The sequence below is a fragment of the Tachyglossus aculeatus genome, unplaced genomic scaffold, assembly GCF_015852505.1.
Source record: "Tachyglossus aculeatus isolate mTacAcu1 unplaced genomic scaffold, mTacAcu1.pri SUPER_6_unloc_5, whole genome shotgun sequence".
Classification (NCBI taxonomy): domain Eukaryota; kingdom Metazoa; phylum Chordata; class Mammalia; order Monotremata; family Tachyglossidae; genus Tachyglossus; species Tachyglossus aculeatus.
The window spans coordinates 1860151-1867827 of NW_024044840.1; the positions used below are offsets into that span (position 1 = coordinate 1860151).

The window sequence follows — 7677 nt, forward strand, 5'->3', positions numbered from 1 at the left end:
TGGTGGGTAGACACCCAGATGGACATGTCCTGAAGGCAGGAGGAGATACGAGCCTGGAGCAAGGGAGAGAGAGCAAGGGTAGAGATTGTAGATTTGAGTGTCATTGGCATAGAGATGATAGTTGAAGCCGTGGGATCGAATGAGTTCACCAAGAGAGTGAGTGTAGATAGAGAACAGAAGGGGACAAAGAACTAACCCTTGAGGAACCCCTACATTAAGGGGATGGGAGGGGAGGAGAAGCCCCACAAAGGAGACTGAGAATGAACTGCGGAGAGATGAGGAGAACCAGGAGAGGATGGAGTCTGTGAAGCCAAAGTTGGATAGTTGTTGTTGAGGAGTAGGGGTGATAGTAGGGGGTGTCGAAGGTAGCTGAGAGGTTGAGGAGGATTAGGATATAGTAGGAGACATTGGATTTGGCAAGAAGGAGGTCACTGGTGACCTTTGAGAGGGCAGTTTCAGTTGAGTTATTGTTTCGGCTTCATTCACTGTATCATTTCTTTCTCTGTGTTGTCACCAGTTCCTTTGCCCTCCTCCTTCTTTTTAGTCTGCAAGCCCCCTGCAGGACAGGGAGTGTGTCAAAATACTATCCATTTTCTCAAAGGTTTGTACAATGCTTTGCACAAAAAAAACTAAATGAAATGAAAAACGATTATGGTAATAGCAATGAAGATAAATAGAATAACAACAATAATTCAGAGAAAACAGATTTACAGTTTTTAACAATCTAATGCATTTTTTCCTCTGTTTACCAGCCATAACTAAATTCATTCTCCCATCCCTGAAAGTCATTGTGTTGTACACACAAAAGGAAACCTTGGGCATGGGAATGATGAAAATAAAGAAATCGGGGATTTCAATCAATCAATCAATCAATCGTATTTATTGAGCGCTTACTGTGTGCAGAGCACTGTACTAAGCGCTTGGGAAGTACAAGTTGGCAACATATAGAGACAGTCCCTACCCAACAGTGGGCTCACAGTCTAAAAGGGGGAGACAGAGAACAAAACCAAACATACTAACAAAATAAAATAAATAGAATAGATATGTATAAGTAAAATAAAAAAAATAAATAGAGTAATAAATATGTACAAACATATATGCATATATACAGGTGCTGTGGGAAGGGAAGGAGGTAAGATGGGGGGATGGAGGGGGACGAGGGGGAGAGGAAGGAAGGGGCTCAGTCTGGGAAGGCCTCCTGGAGGAGTGAGCTCTCAGTAGGGCCTTGAAGGGAGGAAGAGAGCTAGCTTGGTGGATGGGCAGAGGGAGGACATTCCAGGCCCGGGGGATGACGTGGGCCGGGGTCGATGGCGGGACAGGCGTGAAAGGTACGGTGAGGAGATTAGGCAGAAGTTGGAAGAAAACTGCCCAGAAAAGTCTACTAGCTGAAGTCTCAACTTTTATATGTGGAACATGGCCTTTAAGCATCCTTCAAAAAACAACCCTTTATGTTTCAGGAAACTGCTCACACTAAATAATCCAATCCCTCTTATTTTACATCACGGGAACTTTGTTACATTTCTTTAATCATTCCTGTTGCTCTCCACTAGACTCTTTCCTTGTTTTCCATATTTAATTTAAATTATCGGGCAGGGATATTTTGAGGTCCAATCAATGCTGAGTAGGATGGGAGGATTACATCATAGATCATTAATCAATGGCACCATGACATTGATTTATGTTCCACGTTGCTTCTCCCAGTCAAGGAGAAGCACATCTTTCTATCACTGTGAAAATCCAACTCTTGTCACTATCTCTTGTGTAAATTTGTTCCTCATTTGCAGGTAAATCTATTCCTCCTTACACGTTCATTTTCAATGGATGACCCAGAGATCAAATACAATGTAATGTAATTCATCCTACTGGGACCGATGCAGGATCCACATCTGCAGATAATCTTCTTTGTCGTGTTTCTAGTGTTTTTTCTTTTCACGGTAGGGGAAAATCTGCTCATCATGACAACAATTACTTTCAGTCACACTCTTTCTGATCCAATGTACTTCTTTGTCATCTACCTGGCCTTTATAGATGCTTGCTACACCTGTGTCACCACACCTAAAATGATCGTGGACTTGCTCTACAGGAGGAAAATAATATCCTTCAATCATTACATGGCCCAGTATTACTTATCCCATTCCTTGGGCAGCTCGGAAATCATTCTCCTTATAGTGATGGCCTATGACCGCTATGTAGCCATCTGTAAGCCACTGCATTACATGACCACTATGAGCTGGCATATGTGCCACTTGTTGGTGGGAGTGGTGTGGATGGGTGGCTTACTCCATGTGACATTGCAGATTCTCTTTATGTTCCAACTCCCTTTCTGTTGACTTAGTGTCATCGACCACTTCATGTGTGACTTGTTCCCTTTGCTGAAACTCGCCTGTGCCGACACCTACGTCCTGGGGCTCATGGTGTCGGCTAACAGTGGGGTGATGTGCATGTTCATCTTAACCATGTTGTTTATCTCGAATATTGTCATACTGCAGTACCTGAGAACTCAAATTCTTCAAAGAAAGCTCTGTCCACCTGTGGTTCCCACTTCACTGTCATGACCTATATTTTTTCCCCTGTATCTTTACATATACCCAGCCTGTGTCCACCTTAGCTGTTGATAAACTAGTGACGGTATTTTTTGCTATAATCACTGCGATGTTAAATCCCATAGTCTACACGGTAAGAAATACAGAGGTGAAAAATGTCTTGAGGAATTTATGGAATCAAAGAGCGGTTATGGCTGCACAATTAATAGCTCTGAAAGGAAGTGATTTAGTTTATGCAGATAGAACAAGAGAGAACAGAGAGTTGTTGCAAATATTTTTTTTTCTGAAGAATGAACAATATGACTTTCCTCTCCTTCCAAACTGCTACCGTTAATACAATCAGTCATCCTATCCCTGCTGTATTACTGCATCAGCCTCCTTGCTGACCTTCCAGCCTCCTGTCTCTCCCCATTCCTGTACTTACTTCACTCTGCTGCCCAGATAATTTCTCTACAAAAACGTTCAGGGCATGTCACCCCACTCCTTAAAAAACTCCAGTTATTTATCCACCTCTGCATCAAACAAAAATGCCTCACCATTGGTTCTAAAGTACTAAATCAACTTGCCCCCTCCTGCCTCATTCATTCATTGATTCATTCATTCATTCAATCGTATTTATTGAGCTCTTACTGTGTGTAGAGCACTATACTAAGCGCTTGGGAAGTACAAGTTGGCAACATATAGAGACGGTCCCTACCCAATAACGGGCTCACATCTCACTACTCTCCTATTACAGCCTAGACCACACAATTCCTCCTCTAATGCTAACCTCACTGTACCTTGTTCTTGGCTGTCTCAGAACCGACCCTTGCCCAAGTCCTGCCTCTGGCCTGGAGTGCCCTCCCTCCTCAAATCCGACAGACAACTACTCTCCCCCATTCAAAGGTTTATTGAAGGCATATCTTCTTCAAGAGACCTTCCCTGATTAAGCCCCCCCTTCCTCTTCTCCCATGCCCTACTGTGTCACCCTGACTTGGTCCCTTTGTTCTTCCACCCCCCAGCCCCACAACACTTATAAACGTATCTATAATGTATTTATTTATATTAATGTCTGTTTCCCTGCCTGTAGACTGTAAGCTCTTTGTGGGCAGGAAATGTGCCTGCTTATTGTTGTATTGTTCTCTCCCAAGTGCTTGGGGAGCACTTCTAGACTGTGAGCCCACTGTTGGGTAGGGACTGTCTCCATATGTTGACAACTTGTACTTCCCAAGCGCTTAGTACAGTGCTTTGCACACAGTAAGCGCTCAATAAATATGATTGATTTCTTGGTACATCACACAGTAAGCACTCAATAAATCTGATTGAATGAATTAATGAATGAAGAGATTCTGTACGAGGGAGTTGGTGGAATATGCATCTGAATTCCTTTTTTATTGATTTTTTAAAGCATCCATACCCCCCTGAATACTCTAATACTCGATAAACTGCACATTCATTTTCTCTGATGACTAGTAGAAGCAGCGAAAACTTAGCGAAAAGCTCAGATTGATTACCTGTTTTTCTGAGGATCTGGTGCCTTTCCTGGTTGACTTAGTGGGAAAGGAACTAGAAATATTTCCTTGACTGGAATGAAGATAAGGAAATCTGAGAGAAATTGGAGGGGCATTAACCTATGCTGTCGTGAAAATTGGACCACATGACAGAAATAGCATGTTTTAGTGGAAAGAGCATGGGCTTGGGAGTCAGAGGATGTGGGTTCTAATCCTGGCTCCACCAAGTGTCTGCTGTGTGACTTTGGGCAAGCCACTTAACTTCTCTGTGCCTCAGTTACTTCATCTGGAAAATGGGGATTAAGACTGTGCTCCCCAAGTGGGACAACCTGATTATGTTATATCTATCCTAGCGCTTAGAACAGTGTTGGCACATAGTAAGCATTTAACAAATGCAATTATCATTTTCCCCTTCTAGAATATGAGCACTTTGTTGGGCAGGGATTTACTCTATTTTTTAATGAATTGTACTTTCCAAGTGCTTAGTACACTGCTTTGCACACAGTAAGCACTCAATAAATACAATTGAATGAATGAATGAATGACTGCACTAGTGAATATTGAAGTCGGTCCACTGTTTAAAGCAGCACATTATTTCTGCAATTATGGGTGTAATAGAGCTGAGCAGTCAAACCCGCAAAGTTCTCTCTTGATGCTTAGACAGATTTTGTTGTGTCAAGTCAGCTAAATCATTGAACTTTGTTCCAATCTTTAGGGATTTGACAAGATTTGCATAAATATCAGAGAAGCAGTATAGCCTCGTGGAAAAAGTGTGGGATAGGGAGTCAAAGTACCTGGGTTTTGATCCTAGTCGACCAGTTGACCTTGGGAAAATCACACTTCTCTTCACTTTAGTTTCCTCATTTTAAAAATAGGGATTAACTATCTCTTGTCCTCTCATTTAGATTTCCAACCCTGAGTGGGTCAGGTACACTGTTGGACATGATTAATGTCATTATTATCATCATTGTTATTAATAATATAGTAACATTATATGTTATGTTAGTAATGATGGTATATTATATAATGATATCGTATCAGAATATAGTGCATATCATTAATATTGTAATAATAATAATAATAATATATATAATTATTACCCATAGACTTGTGCATTGTATATACTTCCACAGCTGACCCAGGAATATCCTGGTCCAGGAAATCATGCTTTACAACAAGAATGAGTTCTCCAACTAGAATAGAAAACTAATAACTTAATGGGGAATTCCTTAGGTGGAACCATCACTTTATTGCTTTAGTTCTGCCTTTGCCCATTGGTCCTGGAGGTGAGAAACTGCTGCTTTTTGCATGAGAGGTAATTTATTTGCAGTCCATTATTACATCACCCCTCACCCTGCTTTCTTTAGGTTAGTCCATCCTAGTGCCTTTAAACTTTCTTTCTTAATCCTGTAACCCTACCCAGGCCATGCTCTTCAGCCATCTCTGGAATTTCTCTTCTAATTTTGGATTTCCTAACTACACCCTGTATTCCAATGAGGGCCTGGGCATTACTACATGCTATCTATGTAACCATTTCCCCATTTATTTATGGTACTTGTAAAACGAGCTTTGATGAAAAAAATTACCAAGTTAAGGTAAAAATCACACTCCACATTCAAGAGTAATGTATTAATCCCCTGATGGCCCCAGGCCAGCTGTAATGTGGTGGCCCTGGTCTGGGGCTGGTGGTTAAAGAGATTGGACAGCCTGCTACTCATAACCCTCTGAACTATCCCATTCTCTAGGCCGAGCCCAAGTGGTCCATCTGCTTCTGCACATGATTGTGTCCCGAAGAATCTGGACTACAGGAAAGAGCAGGGGTCAGGGAGTTAGAGGGGACCTGGGTTCTAATCCCGGCTCTTCCACATGTCCTCTATGTGACCCAGGGCAAGTAACCTAACTTCTCTGTGTCTCAGTTACCTCGTCTGTAAAATGGGGATTCAATACCTGCTCTGTTTCCCTCTTACATTGGGAACCTCATGTTGCAAGAGGGAGTGTCTGACTTGAATATTTTGTATCTACCCGTACAATCCTTGACATATAGTAAGCACTTAACAAATACACCATCATTATTATTATTCACAACCACCTGTAGAACTTATGTACCTAGTTCACACACCTTCGATCTTCCATATCCTTGTACTTAACACTAACTCACATACATATCCACTTTTCCGTCTTCCTTCTATCTGAAAATTATTTTAGTAACTTTCTCTGTAAACACTTTGAGGACTGGTTCATGTCTGCTAGCCTAATTGTACTTTACCAAAAGTTTATTACAATAAATTCTGCTTATTGATAGAGTGATCCAGGCCTGCTCAGAAGAGGGGAAAGAGAGAAACCATCGGAGAAGCCCATTTCAGTGTTTAATCACTGATATTCAAAATGTTCTTTTTTAAGTCTGACCACAATCTTTCATCCTTTCCTTGCTCTCATTCAGCAGTTAATGAGCTTGGGGAACAACTGACCACAATCCTTCCTTCAAGACTCTTGAAGGCATAATTGTGATCTTCTAGCCTTCTCTTCTCTTATGTTGCCAACTTGTACTTCCCAAGCGCTTAGTACAGTTCTGCACACAGTAAGTGCTCAATAAATACGATTGATTGATTGATTGATTGATTCTCCAGATTCAAAACACTCAATTACTTTGACCCTTCCTCCTATGACCTATTTTCTCACCTTTAATTATTTTGAAATTCTGCAAATTTTTTTATAGAAAGTACATATCAAAGACATCACTGAATTGACTAATGTAAAAGGGGTCCCAAAACATTTTCTGTACAATATTGCTGAAGCAAAAACCTAGTACTTTGAGGTAGAAAACCTAAATAGGGGATTTGGAACTAGTTAAGAAAAGCTTCTTTAGCTGTGGGGAACAATGTTGTAAAACAAACTGGCAATCTTTGTTTTGCCAATGTAGTGATAGTCTTGGCTTTGCACCTATATGCGGAAATGGAGAATCTGGGTATTCACTGTTCATCTCAAAGGCAGGAATAGCAGCCCTTGGCACATAGAAAGCACTTGACAAAATACCACAATTATTATTATTAGGAAATTTGGGGGAAAATGGAACTTTGGGGGACTTGTCCCATCTAAAATACGCACCCATAGCTGGAGAGATCTTTTTTATGGCTGGTCACATAAGACCATTTTCGTTTCCAGGAGGACAATCTTATCAGTCAATCAATTGCATTTATTGAATGCTGTACTAAGATCTTGGCAGAGTACAGTCTAACAGTGTTGATAGACAGGTTTATGGTCCACAGCATAAGAGATTCTTATTCTTACCTCTCAGTTATGCCACCTCATGGTGTTCCAGGATATGCATCTCCACTTGTCTGAAGCAAATTCAGGAGCAAACAGAGCCTTAGCATTAGTAATAGCATGAGTCTGAAAATTACTACTACTCTAGGCATATGACAAGTGCTTAACAAATACTACCATTATTATTATTATTATTGTTACTGTTGAATAAAGATTCATGTAAGGGGCATTTAACTCTGCTGAGAATGAGCTATTTCCCAGCCTGAGTAGTTAAACCCTGAGTGGAATTTAAAAATTATTTTCAGGAAGGGTATTACACTCCAAGCCAATTAACCTCTTCAAGAATTCCCACTCTTCCCTTTTCTAAGTCTTCTAAGGAG

At 40.9% G+C, this 7677-nt stretch overlaps 1 pseudogene; it reads left to right on the forward strand.

The window, feature by feature from the left end:
- The first annotated feature begins 1865 nt into the window (after window positions 1–1865).
- LOC119922146 lies at window positions 1866–6535 on the forward strand (annotated as a pseudogene).
- Window positions 6536–7677: the final 1142 nt, after the last annotated feature.